This window comes from Rhinatrema bivittatum, chromosome 1 (genome assembly GCF_901001135.1).
Source record: "Rhinatrema bivittatum chromosome 1, aRhiBiv1.1, whole genome shotgun sequence".
Lineage (NCBI taxonomy): Eukaryota > Metazoa > Chordata > Amphibia > Gymnophiona > Rhinatrematidae > Rhinatrema > Rhinatrema bivittatum.
In genome coordinates, this window is record NC_042615.1 from 425,534,716 (window position 1) to 425,557,464 (window position 22,749).

Below are 22,749 nucleotides of genomic sequence, written 5' to 3' on the forward strand. Positions count from 1 at the left end.
AGCCAGGTCTTGAGTCTTTTCTTGAAGGTTGAGAGGCTGGGTTCCATTCTAAGATCTGGGGGGATAGAGTTCCATAAGGTAGGACCGGCTGTGGAGAAGGCCCGATTTCTTAGCGTAATGTGTCTGGTAGTTTTGGCTGGGGGGACTTGAAGTGATCCTTTGTAAGCATCTCTTGTCGGTCTTGTTGAAGTGTGTAATCGGAGGGGGAAATGAAGGTCAATTGGGGCTAGTTGATGAATGTGTTTGTATATGGTGAGAATGGCCTTGTATATTATTCTGAAGTGGATGGGTAGCCAGTGGAGGCCCATTAGGATAGGGGTTATATGGTCTCTTCTCCTGGTATTAGTGAGTATACGGGCACAGGCATTTTGAACCATTTGCAGTGGTTTGGTGTGTAGAGAGGGGAGACCAAGCAAGATGGTGTTACAATAGTCCAGCTTTGCGAAGATGATTGATTGTAAAATTGTTCTAAAGTCATGAGTATGGAACAGAGGTCTTATTCTTTTCAGTACTTGGAGTTTATAAAAGCAGTCTTTGGTGGTTTTGTTGATGGTAGCTTTCAGGTTCAGGTGATTGTCAATTTGAACTCCTAGGTCTCTCACTTGTGTAGTTTTTGGTATGGCTGGATGAGTGGGGGTGCAGGAGCTGTTCTCTGGTGTGATGAGTAGTAATTCCGTTTTGGATGAATTTAGTACCAGGTTGAGTCTTGTGAGAAGCTGTTTGATATTTTGGAGGCATGTTTCCCAATGAGACAGTGTTTTCGCGAGTGACTCCTTGATGGGGATCATCAAGGAGTCATCATCACTTGATGTTGCATCACATGATGTTGCAGTTGCAGTTGCAGTTGATGTTGCAGTTGCAGTTGCAACATCACATGATGTTGCATCACATGATGTTGCATCATGCATCACATGATGTTGCAGTTGCATCAAAAGCATGAAAGTTAATTGGTTAAGGGTAGTAATCCCCATGCCTTCTATTAAGGGTAGTAACTGCCGCTCCATGCAGGTTACCCCCATGACGCTCCTTGTGACTTTGGGCAAGTCACTTCACCCTCCATTGCCTCTGGGAACAGGGAGATACCTATAGTACCTGATTGTAAGGCGCTTTAAAGTGGCTGAAAGGCAGAATAAAAATCAGGTGTACCACAGAAATGTTACCACTGCATGATGGTCAAATCCAGCCCAGCACCTGGGCTCTGCTCTCAGCACTTTGCAGCAATCAGAGACACCAGAGATGGCTCTGACACATAGTAGAGTTCCTTTCTGAGCATATGTGTACTCACACATGTCTCTTCTTCTGTCTACAACACAAGTCCCAGAGTGTGGGAAATTAATGGGCAGCATTCAAGGCACAGATAGGTGGGCCCTGCTTTGTATAGATCACAGATTGCATACAGCAACAAAAAAAGAGTTACAGTGTAGTAAGGAACTGAAGGTAGGGAAAGCGCAGTCATCCATAAGCAGTGAGGAACTAAGGGAACAAGAGTATCTATAGGATGAGGAGCTGCAGTTGGATGAAGTAAGTAAAGTGCCTTGGTTAAAAGACAGAATGGAAAGAGTGAAGCAGAGAGCAGCAAAAGAGGGAGGAGAACATGAAGGGGGGGGGGGGGGGGGGGGGGGGGGGGGGAAGAGAAAGCCCCTCTCTATATAATAGCAGGGTCAAAACGTGGCTGAAGCCCAAGGAAGTGTTACTGAAAAAAGTGCTGAAGTTGTGGGTAACCCAAAAATGCAATTGGTACTTCATCTTCCAGTGCCAGACAAACTATGGTGATGGAAGACGATCCAAGCTGGCAACAGTTATCTGGCGGAGAAGCGTGGTGGTTACAGAGCCAGAGTACAAATTCTGCTTCCCCTGCTGATGCTCTATGTGACAATGGGCACGTCACTTCACTCTCCATCACCTTAAGTACACATTTAATTATTTTATTTCCATGCAATATTTCACAAGGCAGATTATAAAGAAAGGTGTGAATGATAGGATGGGTCAAATTGATGGAGGGGTAGCACTATATGTTAACGAGGACATAAATTCAAACAGGATAAAAGTTCTGCGGTAAGCAAAAATGCACTGCAGAATCTTTATGGATAGAAATTCCAGGTGACAAGGGGAATAAAATAGCAGTGGGGGTGTCTTACCATCCACCTGGCCAGAATAAACAGATAGACAATGAAATGCTAAAAGAAATTAGGGAAGCTAACAAAATCAGCAGCACAGTAATAAAGGGTGATTTCAATTACCTGTATTAACTGGTTGAATGTCACATCAGGACATGCTAGAGAGGTAAAATTCCTAGTTGAAATAAATGACTGCTTCATGGAGCAGCTTGTGCAAGAACTGACAAGAGGGATAGATATTTTACATCTAATCATGGAACTCATAGTAATGTGGTGGGGTCACTTGGCAATAGCGATCATAATGTGATCAGTTTAACTTGATAACTGGAGGGAGGGCACTATGGAAATCTACTGCAAAAGCATTTAACTTTCAAAAGAGAGGTTATGATAAAATGAGAAAAATGGTTAGGAAAATAATTTAAAGGAACAGCTGCAAATGTCAAGAGTTTACATCAGGCATGGTTGTTATTTAAAAATATCATCTTGGAAGCCCAGACCAGATGTATTCCATGTACTAAAAATAGTGGAAGGAAGGCCAAACAATTTCCAGCATGGTTAAAAGGTGAAAGAAGAGCAGCTAGTTTAGCCAACAGAATGGAAAAGGGATCCAAATGAAGAAAACAGAAAACAGCAAAAACATTGGTAATTAGATGCAAACCGTTGATCAGGAAGGCAAAGAAAGCACTTGAAAACAAGCTTGCTGTGGAAGACAAAACTCATAATAAAACCTTTTTTCAGGTACATTTGAAGCAAAAAGCCCGCGAGGGAGTCAGTTGGACCATTAGATAATTGAGAGGTAAAAGGTGCACTAAGGGAGGACAAGGCCAGAGCAGAGAGATTAAATGAATTATTTTCTTCAGTCTTTACTAAAGAAGATGAAAGGCATTACCCATTCCCCAAAGAAGAATTCTTCACTCAGAATTAAGCAACAAATGCTTGTACAGGCAAAACAAATTTTGTTGAGAGGAAAAAGACTACTGAGATGAATTGATGCTTCACTGGATACAGTATATAGGTGGTAGAGGCATATGTTCATGTGTAATCACCAGTCAGAAAAATCTCCATCTAACCAATTCTTTATTGAAAAAATGCTTTTGCTTATCAGATACTTGACAATGTCCTTAGTGATTATTTTTTATATATTTTTTTTATTTTTTAGAAAACAATTTTCTTTAAAAACTTGGCTTTTAACTTAAGTGAAATAAAACAAACTGTAGAACAAGGATTTTCCTCTCCTTAATCGCTGCTTCTCTTTTCAAAACATCAAAATTGCCAAAAGCTTAGCTTTTATGAAGCATAGCAAGCTTTGGAATGAGATTTCTCCTGTGCTTGGTTGCTGCTTCTCTTTGTGAACATCAAAACAATCGATGATGGCCAGCATTTTGCAGTTGCTGCTACAGGGTGATATCTAAATAATAAAAAAAACAAACAATTGCATTCATAAATGCTGAAATAAAATCTTGCAATTGAAACAGCTTGTAGATAAAATCTTTCTTACAGCATTAAGTTCATTCAAAACAAGTCAGCACTGCATCAGAGCTAACTGCTCTCATTAAAAGTTACATACAAAGGACGCCCAAGCATTTATAGAAAAGTTATGTGAAAATCTGGACATGCGCAGTATACACTGCTAAATCTCATGAATACTTATTAAAGCATTATTATAAAGTATCTTTGAAAATTACACAGTTCTTAAAGAAAGCAAATATTATTGAAATAAAATGTTCTCAAAAGAATTGAGTTATTGTTTACTTTTAGAAAATTCTTTAAGTTGAAAAATCCTCTTGTTTAAAGGAACACAGCCCACTCAATGGCTTCATTCAAACCTGGCAGTACAACCAATTGTAAGTGAAATATGTGTTTCTCAACCCTGTCCTGGGGAACCCCCCAGCCAGTCGGGTTTTCATGATATCCACAATGAATATGCATGAGAGAAAATTTGCATGTTATGGAGGCAGTGTATGCAAATTTTCTCTCATGCATATTCATTGTGGATATCATGAAAACCCGACTGGCTGGGGGGGTCCCCAGGACAGGGTTGAGAACCACAAGACATTTATCATGGTCTCCTCTGATATCGCTCAGAACATGGTCAATCACAAACCAACGCAATGCAAAAAAACATGTTGTTTACTTAAACAATGAGAAACTAGTGGAGCTTCTATTTTTTTTTAGTATGAAGACAGCTTTTGTGTTCCAAAATCTGGTGTTTGAGGATTCTTTTAGTTTTGTCAACATAAAATAATGGGCAAGGACAAGGAAGGCAGATACCCATGCCAGAAGTGATATTTAAAGATGATGACTCAGAGGAGGTGAAACAAATCTCAGTGAACCTGGAAGAAATACTAGGGCAGACTGTCAAACTAAAGAGTAGCAAATCACAAGGATTAGATGGTATACATGCCAGAGTGCTGACAGAAATGAAAAATGAAATTGCAGTCCTACTGCTAATAATCTGTATAGTATCATGAAAATCAGCTTTGGTACCTGAAGATTGGATTGTGGCCAATGTAACTCCAATTTTTAAAAAGGGTTCTAGGGGAGATCTGGGAAACTACAGACCAGTGAGCCTGACATCATTGCTGGAACAAATGGTTGAAACTTCTCCAAAGAATAAAATTAGTAAACATATAGATAAGAATAGTTTAATGGGACAAAATCAACATGGATTTAGCCAAGGAAAGTCTTGTCTTACTAATTTTCTACATTTTTTTGAAGGGTGTCAATAAACATGTGGATAAAGGTGAGCCAGTTGATATAGCGTATCTGGATTTTCAGAAAGCATTTGACAAATTGCCTCATAAGACACTCTTGAGAAAATTAAAACGTCATGGAATAGGAGGCAATGTTCTATTGTGGGTTGAGAACTGGTTAAAAGACAGAAAACAGAAAATAGGGCTAAATGGTCAATTTTCTCAATGGAGAAAGGTGAACAATGGAGAATCCAGGGACCTCTACTAGGACTTCTGCTTTTTAACATATTTATAAATGACCTAGAAACGGGAGCAACGAGTGAGATGATCAGATTTGCTCATACAAAATTATTCAGAGTTGTTAAATCATAGGAAAATTGTGAGAAATTGCAAGACTGAGAGACTGGGCATCCAAATGGCAGATTACATTGAATGTGGTCAAGTGGAAAGTGCTACATGTTTGGAAGGACAACCCAAATTATAGCTACACAATGCAAGGTTTCAAATTGGGAATCACAACCCAGGAAAAGGATCTAGGCATCATCATGGATAATGTGTTGAAATCCTCTGCAGCCAAGAAAACAGATAGAATGCTGGGAATTATTAGGATCCACCCACTACTAACTCCAGCAGTTATACAACAGATTGCTACTCCGCCTACGGAATACATCAGAATGCTACTCCTATCTGATTGCTCCTCCCACCAACATAGCGGATTATGACAGATTGCTAACTCCATGGATCCGGCTTGACTCCAGGACCCAGCTAACTCCATGGATCCGGCTTGACTCCAGGACCCAGCTAACTCTATGGAACTGGCTTGACTGCATTGACCCGGCCTATCTCCATGGATCCGGCACAACTCTTCGCCTTGCAGGCCATACCGGGCCTGGCCCTGCAGATCTCGGAGCAGCAAGATGCTTTGGAGAAACTTACTGCAGCATTTCATCAGCTACACACACAGAAGGTTCAAGGCACAGCTTCCAACCATGGTCAGTTACAGGAGGTAACTTTGAAGACTGCTGTACCACTGGCAGCTCCTATCCGCTTTTCCGGAGAAATCCAGAAGACCCGGGGCTTTTTGAACCAGTGCTGCATGCACTTTACTTTACAACCATCTTTATTTCCTATGGCACACTCTAAGACCACCTACCCCCACAATCTGTATTTCCCATCTACTCCCCATCATTATTGTACAGATTACTTTTTATAGTTAACTGCTTGTTTGGTTTTCCAGACCAATCTATATCTCAGCTAGAATAGTTCCCCCGATCTCAGTTTTTTGTACTCCTTGTTCCATGTACCACCTCTGGGCGAATCTCTTTGTTCTTTGTTCCAATTGTTTCAATGTAAACCGATGTGATTTGTATGACATACAGGAACACCAGTATATAAAAATTAAAAATAAATAATAAATAATAAATCCTTTCATACTTGGATGGTAGAGCTCTGTTGTAGGCATCCACCTTGTGGGAACGCAAGGACCCCATTTTGCAGGACAAAGAAGGATTTATGCACTTGTTTAAATCCATTTTTGACAACCCTGCGCGAACCTCTGTTGCTGGTTCTGCTTTAGTGGACTTGAAGCAAGGCAGCCGATCATTGGCTGAATTCGCCATAGAATTCAAGACTCTTGCGGCAGAACTCTGCTGGGACCCCAAATGTCTCAAGACACTCTTCTGCAGAGGCCTGGATACTCGTTTGAAGGACGAGTTGGCCGCTCACCAGACACCTGACTCGCTGGACAAATTAGTAGCCTTGGCGACTCGGATTGATCATCGACTCCAGGACAAGGTGAAGGAATTCCGGCCTAAGGTGTTACCAGGGTTGAAACAGGCCAGTGCTACCAATGCACCTCAGATGGTTCCAGGAACTTCCGCTGCTGATACTGATGAACCGATGCAACTTGGTCATGGACGCTTGACCTCCAAGGAGAGAAGATTTCGGAAGAAGTGCGGTCTATGCATGTACTGTGGTCAGCCTGGCCATGATGTCTCTACATGCCCCATTCGTCTGGGAAACGGACGGGCCTAAGTCCTGCTGGAGGACTGTTCTTAGGCCATACCACATTCTCTCCTCCGCCCTCTCTCCCAGTTTCCGTGAACTATGAACCAGCTACAGTTCAGACTCCTGCCCTGATGGAGTCAAGGACAGGAGGCAACTTCATTCTCAGACATCTAGTGGAAGACCTGAGGAGTCCCTTTGTCAAATGTTAAGATCCATTATTGCATTATAACTTGAAGTGGGTTTTGGACGTTTCTCAACATCGCCACTTCCACTGAAGATCTCCGTGACGTCCCCAGCAGCTTTACCCATTGCTGCTGATATTCATAATGCTTTCAACGTTCACCTTGGCTCGAAGGCGTTCATCATAAAAATCCGTATTCACGGATCATAATTTTAGAGTATCTCTGTCGCTCTTTCCATTCAGAAGATGTGCCTGAAGAGCCACAGCACACATGGACCCAAAGAAGATACTCTAGTCATCCAGCCAGTCTGTATCCACCGGCGATGCCATCAACTCTCATCCAGTAACATCTAGCAGAGAATCACCAATTGAAGTGGTTTCTGGACGTTCTCTATCATCGCCACTTCCACTGAATCCCTCAGTGACGTCCACAGCAGCTCATTCCATTGCTACTGATATCTACATACTAAATTCTTCCAAGACTCAAGATCCACCTGTCATCGATGCAGAAGACGACTTAGAGATTAAGATCAAAGAGATTCTGGATGTTCGTATAAGAGGCAAGACTTTTGAATACCTTCTGATTCGGGAAGGTTTCGGCCCAAAGAAATCTCTTGAGAGCCTCAGACCAATATCTTGGCCAAAGAGATGCTTCATCAGTTCCACCTCGTGCATCCATCAAGACCTAAGCATGGTACCTGAAGAGATCGCCCTTTGAAGGTACTTGAAGGGGGTGAGAGAGGGTGAGCTGCTGGTGCTGGAAGGTTAGAAACCACAGAGGAGGGAGGGGGAGGGGGGAGTGGGTGGGTATGGGTTCTCTTTCTATATATTTCTGTTGTTTTCCTCAGCAGCCTCTAGCGGTTGGCCTCCAAAACCCTGCACTTGTCCCCAAAGTTATAGAAATGAAGGATAACAGCCTGCGGTCAGCCATTTTCTTTAGGTGCCAGTGCAAGGGATCTGTGTGCCTGATCAAGTTTCACCTGCCCTTACTTGCACATGAGATTCAGCATGGCTGGCAACCACGTGGAGAAGTCTTCTATTGGGTTTGCACGTTCAGCATTCCCCGGGAAACCCACGATTCTTACATTCTTATGGTGATTTCTATTCTCGAGGTCATCTTGCCTCTCGGCCATTCTCTTCTGTCCTTGCTCTAAGACCTCCACCTTCTGCCTCATGGTAGTGAAAGACCTCTCCAATTCCTCCACCCATTCAGAAATGGAGTCTGATCGCACTGTGTTTTATTCTGCACCAGCTGTGAGATCTGATCAATTACAGATTCTAACTTAGCATTGTCATAATCCGCTATGTTGGTGAGAGGAGCAATCAGATAGGAGTAGAAATCTGATGTATTCCATAGGCGGAGTAGCAATCTGTTGTATAGACTGCTGGAGATAGTAGTGGGTGGATCCTTGGGCCGGTGGCAGATGACCACGCCCCCGGGGAAGATCCTGAGAGGGACCACCGGCTAGGCTTAGAGTATGGAGACAGACACACACTAGTTCTTTTATTAAACAGGTCTTGAAACCACCAGAGGTGGCAGTAGTGATCCCTGGATGGCTGAGCTGTTGAGAAACTGTAGACAGTGTTTAGGCAGGGTATGCAGAGTTCATGAACAGCAACGAATTCCAGAGATTAATTATGCATTGACTATAAAATCTCGCAATCCTTAAACCACTCCTGAAAAAAACCCAACCTGTCTCCCGATGATCCTGCCAACTACCGTCCAATTGCCAAACTCCCCTTCATTTCCAAAATCCTAGAAAAAATTGTTAATAAGCAACTCTCAGAATATCTAGAAGATAACCAAATACTAGCCCCCTCTCAGTTCGGCTTCCGTAAAACCCGAAACACAGAAACGCTCTTAATCTCTCTAACAGACTCAATACTGTTGAATCTAGATAAAAAACAACCCAGTCTACTCATCCTCCTTGACCTATCGGCCGCGTTCGACACGGTAAACCACTCAACACTTCTGGACCAGCTATCTGATATAGGCATTAAAGGCACGGCTCTCAGCTGGTTCAAATCCTTTCTACATAACAGATTCTACAAGGTCAGTGTTAACAATAATGAATCACACCCTGTCCACGCTTCTCTGGGAGTCCCTCAAAGATCCTCCTTATCCCCCACCCTCTTCAATATTTATCTTTTACCGCTCTGCCAGCTCCTCTCCAATCTAAAATTAACCCATTACATCTATGCTGACGATGTCCAAATATTCATCCCAATAACAGAATCACTACAAAAAACACTAGAATTCTGGAACAACTGCCTCCTAGACATCAACTATCTGCTCTTGAGCATCAACTTAATTCTTAATCCCAACAAAAAGGAATTACTCCTCGTTTCACAGGACAGCAACTATGCAATGTCCAACATACTCCCCACCAGTCAACCTTCATTCTCCTCTCAAGTCAGAAACCTCGGAGTCATCATGGACAATCAATTAAACCTAAAGAGATTTATTAATAACACCACGAAGTATGGCTTCTTTAAATTACAAGTCCTGAAACGCCTCAGACCCCTCCTCCACTTCCAAGACTACTGATCAGTTCTTCAAGCAATCATTTCTCAAAAATTGACTATTGCAACTCCCTGCTACTAGGCCTCCCAGCCAACACCATAAAACCACTACAAATGCTTCAGAACACTTCAGCCAGGATTCTGACTAGGTCCAACATAAGAAACCACATTACCCCCATCCTAAGGAACCTACACTGGCTCCCTATCAAGTTTAGAGTCTCGTATAAAGTTCTCACAATCATTCACAAATCTATACACAAGCTCATTCCACTAGAACTCAACATCCCATTACAACCACATATTACATCCAGACCGAATAGAGCAGCTCATAGAGACACTCTCCTTGCCCCATCTATCAAAACCTCATTAAATAAACGATCTCTATCTACAGCAGGCCCTGCGCAATGGAACTCTCTACCTCCAGAACTCCGGAAGGAACCTTGCCCAATCACCTTTAAAAAGAGACTCAAAACTTGGCAATTCGAACAAGCTTTTAATATATAACAATAATCGCCCATCAATGTGCTCCTTGTAACAGGACTCCCTATATACTTAGCCAGATTTCAGTTATAGAATATTATTACCTAATCGTAATCATTGTAATTTACTCCCCAGTTCATTGATCCTAGTTATCCTACCTGTTCGATGTAACCGCATTCTTATATGCCTGTTAAATGTTATAATGTAAACCGAAATGATATGTAACTTTGCTACATGAATTTCGATATATAAAAATGTTAAATAAATAAATAAAATAAATAAGAATATTTTCTCCTCTTTGCCTTAAATGTATCACCCAGTAACTACATTGACTGTCCCCTAGTCTTTCTACTTTTTAAGAGTAAACATCCCCCTGGGATGTCATCATCCGCTTCCAATATAAAAGGTCTCAGTATTTGCTAACAAATTGAGTTAGCAAGGATTCGTCCAAGCTGCCTCCTCGGACTTACCAGGGGTACCCTCTCCTCGGGGGCCTTGCTCTCTTTTCTTTATTTCAGATTGCAGATAGGAACTGGTACTCGCTCCTCGAGGGCACATGTTCCTGAACACTCTGAAGATTCTCTACTGCCTGGAAGCTATTGCAGATACAGACATTTGTGAGTTACCATCGCTCTCTCAGAGCTTTCCCTGGAACCAGGTACTCGCTCCTTTCCTTTCCAGCTACTGAGCTTCTTTAAGACCTAAGTGAGTTTGTCATCCAGTTCTGGCTATGTACACAGCATACCCTGTCACCCTGTCTACTCACCATCTATAGTCTCTCTACAGCTCAGCTACCCTGGAATCGCTGTCCCAGTTCCAGAGGGACTTCAGCCCTGCCGGGCATATCACCTCACTACTGTCACCTCTGGTGGTTCTAGTAACCTGTCTAATAAAACAATTATCTGTGTCTGTCTCCATATCCAAGCCTAGCTGGTGGTCCCTCTCAGGATATCCTCCTGAGGACGCAGTCATCTACCATCGGCCCAAGGATTCACTTATCTACATTCCTCTACAGCTGGGTGCCCTCTCCAAACACTCCGCTGGTAACATATTGCTACTCCTTCCCCATCAGGAGTCTTCAGCAACAGTTCATAACAGATTGCTATCTCCGCAGTCTATACCTTAACAAATTGTTTACTACTTCCTCTACAGGAGCTGAGCATATCAGATTGCTACTCCTCCCTCTACAGGAGCAGTTCCATAACAGATTGCTAACTCTTCCCCTCCTGAGGAGTAGAACACAACAGATCGTTCTCCTCTTTCCACAGGAGCCCGAACATAACAGATTGCTAACTCCTCCTTCTGCAGGAGCCCTGATCATAACAGATTGCTAACTCCTCCTTCCTCAGGAGTCCGAACGTAACAGATTGCTAACTCCAGTGGATCCGGCTTTAAATTGGAGAAGCAGTACTCTTGGGAATCCAGCTTAAGGTATGGGATGTCAGTAACCTCATGGACCCGGCATACCTCTCCGCCTTGCAGGCTATACCGGTCCGGGCTCAACGCATCTCAGAACAGCAAAAAACCTTGGAGAAACTTACTGCAGCATTCCATCAGCTTCACACACAGAAGATACAAGGCACAGCTTCTACCCAAGAAGGTCAGTTACAGGAGGTAACTTTAAAGACTGCTGTTCCACTGGCTGCTCCTATTCGCTTCTCCGGAGAACTCCAGAAGACGCGGGGCTTTTTGAACCATTGCAGCATGCATTTCACCTTACAGCCTTCATTGTTTCCCACGGACCTCTCTAAGACTACGTACATCCTGTCATACTTGGATGGGAGAGCCTTGTCATGGGCATCTACTTTGTGGGAATGCAAGGACCCTATTTTGCAGGACATAGAAGGATTTATGGACTTGTTTAAATCCGTTTTTGATGACCCTGCTCGTATGTCTGTTGCCGGGTTTGCTTTAGTGGACTTGAAGCAAGGCAACAGATCATTGGCTGAATTTGCCATAGAATTCAAGACTCTTGCAGTGGAACTTCGCTGGGACCCCAGATGTCTCAAGATTCTCTTCTGCAGAGGACTGGATACCCGCTTGAAAGACGAGCTGGCCACTCGCCAGACACCTGACTCGCTGGAGGAATTGATAGCCTTAGCTACTCGGATTGATTGTCGGCTCCGAGACAAGGTGAAGTAACTCTGGCCTAAGGTGTTAACTGGGTTGAAACAGGCCAGTACCCCTGCACCTCAGATTGCTCCAGCAATTCCTGCTGTTGATAAAGATGAACTGATGCAACTTGGTCATGGTCACTTGACCTCAAAGGAGAGAAAATTTCAGAAGAAACGCGGCCTGTGCATGTACTGTGGTCAGCCTGGCCATGATGTCTCTACATGTCCCATTCGTCCGGGAAATGGACGGTCCTAACTCCCGTGGGAGGACTGTTCTTGAGCCATACTGCGTTATCTCCTCCTCTCTCTTGTTCAGTCTCTGTGACCTCTAAACCAGCAACGGTTCGGACGCCTGCCCTGTTGGACTCGGGGCAGGAGGCAACCTTATTCTCAGACGACTTGTGGAAGACCTGAGGAGTCCCTTCATCAAATTAGAAGATCCATTATTGCATCACAACTTGAAGTGGGCTTTGGACATTCTTTTACATCACCACTTCTCTTGAGGATCTTAATGACGTCCACAGCAGTTCTACTCCTGGCTGCTGATATTCATAGCGGTTGCTATGTTTGCCATGGCTAGTTGGTGCTCTACATCTTTACCGTCTTCACGGACTATAACTTAGAGATATCTGCTATGCTTGTTTCACTCGGAAGTCGTGTCTGAAGTACTACAGCACAATTAGATTGGAAGAAGATATCTCTAGCTACCAGCTTGTTTGATTTGCTGGTGCTGCCACCATCTCTCTTCCAGCTTCCTCTGTGGAAGAGTTATCCAGAAGTGGGTTTTGGATGTACCATAACATTGCCACTTCTGATGAAGGTTCTGTGACGTCCATAGCAGCTGAGCTATTGCTGCTGAATTCAACACCTCATCCAGTTACATTACTGAAGAAGTTACCCTTAGAAGTGGGGTTGGACGTACCCCAACATCGCCACTTCCACTAAAAGTTCAGTGACGTCATAGCAGCTGAGCTATTGCTGCTGAATTCAACTTCTCATCCCGTTACTTACTGAAGAGTTACCTTTAGAAGTGGGGTTGGACGTACCCTAACATCGCCACTTCCATTGAAGTCTCGGTGGCATCTATAGCAGTTAACTATTAGGGATGTGAATCGTGTGCCCGATCGTTTTAACGATCGGGTTCGGCTGGGGGGGGGGGGGGGAAATCTGATCATTAGAGATGTGAATTGGAATCGGTTCCGATTCCAATTCACATCACTAATTTTTTTTTGTGAGGCCCGCGCCGATAAAAAAAAACTACCCGACCTTTTAAAATTACCCCCTTAGCCTCCCCCACTCTCCCGCCCCCCCCCGCCCCAAACTTTGTACACATACCTGGTGGTCTAGGGGGGCCGCGGGAAATGATCTCCCATTCCCGGGCCATCAGCTGCGTTAATAAAAATGGTGCCGAGGCCCTTTGCCCTTACCATGTGACAGGGCAAAGGTAGCACCGGTGCCATTTTGAATATTGGCAATACGGCCCGAGTGCAGGAGATCGCTGCCAGACCCCCGCTGGACCCCCAGGGACTTTTGGCCAGCTTGGGGGGGCCTCCTGACCCCCACAAGACTTGCCAAAAGTCCAGCAGGGGTCCGGGAGCGACCTCCTGCACTCGGGCCGTATTGCCAGTAGTCAAAATGGCGCCGGCGCTACCTTTGCCCTCACTATGTCACAGGGGCCGACCGTCGGCCGACCGTCGGCCTCTATGACATAGTGAGGGCAAAGGTAGCGCCGGCGCCATTTTGAATATTGGCAATACGGCCATCCAGTGCTCCTACCATGTGACAGGGGCCGGCCAATGGCACAGATACCCTGTCACATGGTAAGGGCAAAGGGCCATCGGTGCCATGTTTATGAGTGGCAGCCGATGGCCCAAGAGCGGAGATCGCTCCCCGCGCCCCCCCTGGACCACCAGGTAATTTTAAAAGGTTTTGAGGGGGGGGGGGGTCGGGAGGGTGGGAGAGGCTAAGGGGGTAGGTTTAAAGAGTCGGGTGGGCTTTTTTTTTATCGGGCCATCGGCGCCATTTATATTAATGGCAGCCAAAATGGCGCCGATGGCCCGAGAGCGGCAGATCACGCCGGGACCCCCCCACTGGACCACAATGTATTTTAACATTTTGGGGGGGTTCGGGAGGGTAAGGGATTGGTTTTAAAGGGTCGGGGTGGGTTTAGGGGTTGTTTTGGTGTGCTGGTTTTCCCACCCTCCCCCCAAATATTTCCCGTGCCCGATTTAACGATTTTTGACGATAAATCGGGGGAATTTGTATTGTATCGCGACTCTAACGATTTTTGACGATTTAAAAAATATCTGATGATTTTTTTAAATCGTCAAAAAATGATTCACATCCCTATTAACTATTGCTGCTAAATACTACCATCTCTCATCCAGCATTATCAACTGGAGAGTTATCTTTAGAAGTGGAATTTGGACATTCTTCAACATCACCACTTCCACTGAATTCCTCAGTGACATCCACAGGAGCTATACCCATTGCTGCTGATATCATCAATAACACTCTGAAAGATTCTTCCAAATCTCAAGATCCATCTGTCACCTTTGCAGAAGATGATTTAGAAATCAAGATCAAAGAGATTCTGGATGTTCGCTACAGAGGCAAGTCTGTTGAATACCTTCTGAAATGGGAAGGCTTCGGCCCCGAAGAAAATTCTTGGGAGCCTCAGATCAATATCTTGGATAAAGAGATGCTTCATCAGTTTCACCACACGCATCCTTTGAAACCTAAGCCTGGTACCCGAAGAGATCGCCCTTTGAAGGGGGTACTGTTGCGTCCATCTCTGCTCGATGCCCTCACTCCGCCCTCTTTATCTCTGTGGCGACTTCCTCCAGGTCTGATGGACGCTTAGCTGCCACGGCTTCTTCTTGCTGTCTCCCTCCAGTGTCCCCAGACCGGCATGATGCTGCAGATCCGCCATGTTGCCTGATGATGTAGGGCGCGCACGCGCGCTCCCATTGATGTACCAGCATGGGCGCGAACCTCAGGGGCGTCTCCCTGGGATGACGTCATCCGCTTCCAATATAAAAAGTCTCAGTATTTGCTAACAAATTGAGTTAGTAAGGATTCATCCAAGCTATTCTGCCTCCTCGGACTTACCAGGGGTACCCGCTCCTCGGGAGCCTCACTCTCTTTTCTTTATTTCAGATTGCAGATAGGAACTGGTACTCGATCCTCGAGGGCCCATGATCCTGAACACTCTGAAGATTCTCTACTGCCTGGAAGCTATCGCAGATATAGACATTTGTAAGTTACCATCGCTCTCTCAGAGCTTTCCCTGGAACTAGGTACTTGCTCCTCAAGAGCCTAACCCTTTCCAGCTACTGAGCTTCTTTAAGACCTTAAGTGAGTTTGTCATCCAGTTCTGGCTATGTACACAGCATACCCTGTCTACTCACTATCTATAGTCTCTCTACAGCTCAGTTACCCTGGATTCGCTGTCCCAGTTCCAGAAGGACTTCAGCCCTGCCGGGCATATCACCTCACTACTGCTACCTCTGGTGGTACTACTAACCTGTCTAATAAAACAATTATCTGTGTCTGTCTCCATATCCAAGCCTAGCCGGTGGTCCCTCTCAGGATTTCCCCCTGGGGGAGCAGTCATCTGCCATTGGCCCAAGGATTCACTTATCTACATTCCTCTACAGCTGGGTGCCCTCTCCAAGCACTCCACTGGTAACAGATTGCTACTCCTTCCCCATCAGGAGTCTTCAGCAACAGTTCATAACAGATTGCTATCTCTGCAGTCTATACCTTAACAAATTGTTTACTACTTCCTCTACAGGAACTGAGCATTTCAGATTGCTACTCCTCCCTCTACAGGAGCAGTTCCATAACAGATTGCTAACTCCTCCCCTCTTGAGGAGTAGAACACAACAGATCATTAACTCCTCCTTCCACAGGAGCCCGAACATAACAGATTGCTAACTCCACCTTCTGCAGGAGCCCCGATCATAACCGATTGCTAACTCCTCCTTCCTCAGGAGCCCGAATGTAACAGGAAGGTCCTGTCAGACAAATCTGATTGATTTTTTTGATTGGGTGATTAGAGAATTGAATCAAGGAAAAGCACTCGATATGATTTACTTGGATTTTAGCAAGGCTTTGGATGTGGTCCCACATAGTCGGCTCATGCATTCACTAGGAAGCTTGGGCATGGGTGCTAAGGTGGTAGAGTGTATTACAAACTGGATGATTGATAGGAGACAGTATGTAATGGAAAATGGAACCTGCTCTGAAGTGGAGTGCCACAAAGATCGGTTCTAGAACCAGTACTGTTCAGTGTCTTTGTGAGCAACATTGCAGAAAGGATAGATGGTAAAGTTTGTCTATTTGCGGATGATACTAAGAGTGGACATGCCTGAAGGAGTAGAGAGAATAAAAAGTGATTTAAGAAAGCTTGAAGATGAATCAAAGATTTGGCAACTGGGATTCAATACAAGAAGTGCAGAGTAAGGCAACTGGGATGCGTTAATCTGAAGGAAATGAATGTGATGGGGATGAAAGACTAATGTGAATGGAATGGGAGAGGGACCTTGGGGTAATAGTGCCTGGAGATCTGAAGATGGTGAAGTGATGGGACAAGGCTATAGCTAAGGCCAGAAGAATGCTGGGCTCTATAGAGAGAGGAATAACCAGTAAGAAAAAGGAAGTGATAATGCTCTTGTACAGGCCCTTGGTAAGGCCTCACCTGGAGTACTGTGCTCAGTTCTGGAACCCATATCTCAAAAAAGATAGAGACAGGATGGAGAGTGGGAGGGGATAGGGTCTTTTAAAGAATTATTTACAACATTACATAATATGTATTAAGATGTCGATATGTTTTCATGTATGTATGGAATTATCACATTTCAGGAATTTGTTCATTCACTCTTTGTTTATGTATTTTAATGAACATTTTAATAAACATATTTAAATAAAAACATAATTTTAATTTTTCAGATAATAGAATGAAATGATTGCCATAAAAAAGAATATAAGAAGAAGAAATGAAAAGTATTATTATTGGTGGTGTAAGGTGGTGGTCATTATGGATGTAGAGAAGAGAGAAGAAAGAACTAATGTGCTGTCTCATGGGGATGTCTGTCCATACCTTCAGTTTTCCAGGAGTTGTACAGAATGCAGAATACTTTCATTGCATGTAGAGAATTAGACATGCATGCTTACCTCTGTACACACTCACTCTCTTCCCCCCCTCCCCCCATGTTTCCTTTTATATGTTCCCACGAAAGGTTTCAAGCAAGAAGAATGTGTGTCTGGTTGCACCACACCCTAGGACAGTTTGACAGCCATCACTACCCGGGTGACAGGCAGCCTACAAAAAGCTGTATTTTTGCACAGTATCTGGAGGATTAAGGAAGGGCCCTGAAACTCATCAAGTCCATTCATACAGCCATGGGAAGAAAAAAGGCAGCTTGGCTGAAGATCTTCAGCATGCATTTTGAAGGATTATTCATGGTATTGTTTTCTAAAAAAAAAAAAAAAAAGCATACAAAGAGAAAGGCAGCTTTCTGGGAAAGTCAAGTTTTTGACACAGGTAATGCAGTCCTATAACAAGGTGTCTTCCTTGTTTGATGGAATGTAAAATGTGCATATAGGCTTTTCTTTTTAAACTAAATAAGTTTTGTAGTATTGCACATTGTAAGTATATTACCTTTAATATTTTCAACACAGGCTGAACTTTACAACTTTGATTGATAGAACAGGCAGATTTCCCTGAAAGATTCCATCAATGACCGAATCCTGTTCTCTCCCTGCAACTGGAGCACAATGTGCTCCCAGGGCCAGATTTGAGATTGCAGCAACCTTAGGCAGAGGACCGACGAGAGGAAAGCAGGGGGGGAGAGGTCTCTTGAAGATCAGAGAGAGCACTTTTTAGATGCCTTCATAATTTGGCACTCTGGGCATTTGTCCATGTTACCTATTCCAAAATCTGTCCCTGTGTGTTCCCGGCGCCCTGTGGTGTTACAAAGAAAGAACACACGTCAGAACAAGTAGATTACAGATCCTAGGCTTCCTTTGCTTTTGTCCAACTATATTTACATTTCTTGCACTTTTTTTTATTACTGTTTCTTAAAGAAAAATGGATGAAAACAAAAAACATGAATACCTTCAAAAGATATAAAAAAAACCAAAAAAGGAGAAAGAAGACAGTATTCAAATCTCAAAACTCAAATTTTGATGTACCTGGCAAAAAGCCATAAATCTCTTGTGACATGCCTGAAAAATATGATTCCTAAATTCCTCATCCATAGCAATCTTCTTTATTTTTAAGACCAGAGATACAAATGATGTGCTTGTCAGACTCATTGCTAAAATTCTATTAACACTGTGGGACCAAATACAAGGCATATTCAAGCCTGATTCAGGCTGTGGATCCACCCAATTATTCTGAGAAACCAGCTTGGGGATGCAAATTGTGGCTGGGAAAGCAGAAATGTTTCTCAGAGAGAACCGAGATATCCATCTTCTAAACTCTTGGGCAGAGGTGTATCTTTACAACAGACTTTATTCATGAGCAGTTTATTCAGTTATGTAAAACAGGATTTTCTTTCATTAAAGAGCCAGCTGTAGCCTTGTAGGATTGTGAGGCGGAATTTCTTTTCAACACTACTTACCCAGGTAAAAAGAGATTTATCCACATAAATTGGCCACCTGAATATTGCCATCCCTTAATCTGGTTAGAAGGACACTATTGTCCCACAACATGTCCTTTTGGATGCAGTTAGAGGAGCTATTTATGGGGGCAGAAAATAACATGCACAGATTGCATTTTTAACAGTACGTGCAAATTATTTTCCATGAAAAAAGGTATCCGCACAAAAAAACCCCACAAAAAAATGGTGAGTCAATGGATACTTTGTACCCACAATAAATTTCAAAATAAGCATGTTTTGACACCTTGTGCAAAACCTGTGGATTAAGGGTATCTACAGACTTTGTCCCACCTGAATTTTTAAAATGTATATTCTGCCTTTACCTAAGGTTAACCAATTCAAAGCATATTTAAAAAAAAAAAGAGAAAGTCACAGACCCAAGAAAAATAATGTAAATTAGGTGTAAATGGATAGTTGGGGGAATATCCCATCTGGGTTACAGGGTTCTTAGTGGTCAGTGATTGATCTGATGGTGAAGTGGACCTGAGGGAAACTTCACTGTGGAAAGGGATGGGATCACAGTCTTCCCTATATACCATCAGAATACCTCCAGAATTTGTGACCCCCATGATGCCTTCCTTACAGTGCACAGGCTGTTTGCTAATTTCACAATGATGCTTAAACTGTGGTTCCAGTCAGTTCTGATTTATATACAGCTCAGATAGGAAAATATATTTACAAGACCACCTCCACAGGCACCTCCGTGCTGCTCCACATCCTCTATCATGTGCGGAAGCATGTAACCCAGGAGTAGCCAACTTCAGTCCTTAAGAGCCACAGGCAAGCCAGGTTTTCAGGAAATTCACAATGAATATGCATGAGATAGATTTGCATGCACTTCATTTTCTGTTGTATGCGGATCTGTCTCATGCATATTTATTGTGGGTTTCCTGAAAACCAGGCCTGTCTGTTGCTCTTGAGGACTGGAGTTGGCCACCCCTGGATTGCACGCTTCCTCACATGATAGAGGACATGGAGCGGCAGCAGAAATCCACCATTTCAAAAGCACAGATGGGATTCTAATTGAGCCTGAGACCCTTGGATGTAATCAGTAGACGCAATTCCTATCAGCAAGCGCGTAGAACAATTCCAGGCCAGAATTTACGTGTTCAGGAGAGGGGCAAAAAGTTCCAGGAAATGGAAAAAGATTTTCTAAGCTGAATAAGAAAAGTGTCCCTGCTCTCTTTCCTCAGCTTCAGGAATCTTGGGAGACTTTCTGCTGGAGCGATGTTGTTTCTGTTTTTATTATGGCAAAGTGTGGATTCAAAGGTTGCCATTTCTCATCATGCAGCTTGATGGGGAGGCAGTAACACTGGGAGTTATTATTCTTTTGTTCATGATGAAGATTTTGTATCATCCTGCATGGATATTAAGTTACAGTAAACCTTTCTCTTTTGAACACCACTCCCAGTCTACTGCACGGTTTTTCTTTCCTCCCACTGGTGAGAAGGGCCCTGGCCATTGCTGTAAACTCTGGGTTAGGGACTCTAAAAATCAAGAGGGGTTACATTTTCATGTCTAGTATTTCCTTATTTTGCACTATTCCTCTAGTTATGGACTTATTTTGCCATGAACACTAGCCACTTTATTAACTTACGTCTCTTTAACCAACATCTTAAGTACATGATGTACCTTGCCCAGAGATACTTTGTTTTTCAGTCAGCATTTAGTGATATTCAGCTGTCTGTTACAGTTTTCTTTTTCTAGTATATACATATATACTCTTCTAGTATATTGTATTATAGTCTATCTGTACGTATATTTTACATATGGGAAAGCTACTGTAATGATTGCCAATTTTCTGATAATATGTATACTGCTCACTCATTTCCAAGGAGTAAACGAAAGGGAGGTGGAATTATGCTTATTACCAAGAATCAACTGAAGTTAAAACAAAAACCGATACATATTGATGAACCTTATGAAGTTATAATCTTTGAATCTGCTATATTGCAATTGTGTCTTAGTATACTGTCCTCCAGGTCTGCTTGATCACAATATTTCACCTTTGATTGAATTACTTACCATAACCCTGCAACCCGATATATTATCTTTAATTCTGGGTGATTTCAACATTCATGTTGACAAAAAACCTTTAAATAATACCTGTTACATCTTTTTAGAATTTATGGCTAGCCTTGGTTATGAACAACTAATCAAAGGTTCCACCCATAAAGCCGGACACACGTTGGATTTAATTTTTATTAACTCAACTAAACTCTATTCACATGATTATTCTCAGGTACCAGTCCCTTGGTCTGATCATTTTCTGATTAATTGTTCCATCCAAAGTAGATTGATCAATGCTTCAATCTCTCAAGTAAAACAGCCGATTACTTATCGCCCCAAATTTCAAACTGATGGATTAGTAAAGGAATTTGAAGAACAATTACCTGCTATCGATTTATCTAATTCTCAAAATGCTTTTACTTCTTGGTCTACTATGACAAACGCAATCGCTGATCGTATTAATCCTCTCAAAACTAAAATACCCAAATCAGTTAAACATTCTCAACCATGGTATAACGATACCATACGCAAAGCAAAAACTCTATTAAGGAAATTAGAAAAAAAATGGAGAAAAGAAAGAAATAATACAACTTTAGGCATCTACAGATCCCAACTCAATAAATACAAGAATCTGGTTAACGAAACAAAAAAGCCTATTTTAAAAATAAATTTCAAAATTTTAATAACAACCCCCGAGCATTGTTTTCGTTAGTCAAGAATTTAACTAAAGCCCCTAATATCGTAGCACCCCTTCTAACTGAATCTAAATGTAATGATTTTGCGGGATTTTTTAAAGAAAAGGTAGAGAAGATTCTTACCTCTTTACCAAATAACAACAACCAAGAGCCTAAATTGTTAAAAAGAGACGTACCAGAATGGTCTTCTTTCGAGGAAGTTTCCGTATGCGAAATAGAAAATGTTATAAAAAATTTAAACCCTGCAATTCACCCATTAGATCCAATTCCTCCCTCAGTTTTAAAACCTCTAGCTCCAATTATTGCTCCAACCATAACAGAGATTGTTAACTTATCTTTAAAAGAAGGTCATATCCCTAAGAATCTTAAATCTGCAATCATAAAACCCATTTTAAAAAATCCAATCTGGATGCTGATATTGTATCCAATTATAGACCTATTTCTAATCTGTCTTTTATGTCTAAAATATTGGAAAAAATTGTCCATAAACAGCTAATTGAACACATAGAAGATAATAATATTCTGTTTCCAAATCAATTTGGTTTCAGACAGCATCTTAATACGGAAATGTTACTAATATTTCTTACGGATACGGTATTAAAAGGTTTTGATAACGGGCAGAGATATCTTCTCATTTTACTTGATGTATCGGCTGTGTTTGATACTGTCAATCATGACATTTTAAGAACTAGGTTAGTTGAAATTGGCTTAACAAAAGACACACTCAAATGGATGTCTTCCTTTCTTCAAAATCGATCTTTTCAAGTTAAAATGGTAAGTCTGTTTCCGATAGATATGAACTTAATACTGGAGTACCACAAGGTTCGGCCTTATCTGCCACCTTATTCAATATCTATCTCCTGCCAGTTTGTCATTTACTAGCAGGCCTCAATCTGAATTTTTACGTCTATGCAGACGATATTCAGATTCTGGTACCCATAGTAGACACCATCGAACAAACCTTTCAAGAAATCAACATTTACCTGTCTGCTATTAAACAACTGTTGATATACATGAAACTTGCCATTAATATGGATAAAATTGAAATTATCCTTCTTGAAAGAAAACATAGATCTGATGGTAAAAAAGTCTACCTCATTTTACATAATGTTAAAATCGACTTAGCAGAAGCTGTCAGAGACTTAGGGATAATTATTGATTGTGAGCTAAATTTTAAAGATGGGTATTATAAACTTTTAGTTCTAAGACATTTGAAGCCACTATTAGATTTTAATGATTTTCGTTCAGTTCTCCAGGCTCT

At 42.5% G+C, this 22,749-nt stretch overlaps 1 long non-coding RNA gene across 1 annotated transcript in view; it reads right to left on the reverse strand.

Annotated features, from left to right (window-relative positions):
- Positions 1-3,233: 3,233 nt before the first annotated feature.
- Positions 3,234-22,749, reverse strand: part of LOC115080983 — a 34,494-nt gene continuing 14,978 nt past the window's right edge. The window contains exons 2-3 of the long non-coding RNA XR_003853710.1: positions 17,781-18,083; positions 3,234-3,525 (exon numbers count right to left, since the gene is read on the reverse strand). This is a non-coding gene — a long non-coding RNA (uncharacterized LOC115080983). The remainder of the gene's footprint in view (positions 3,526-17,780; positions 18,084-22,749) is intronic.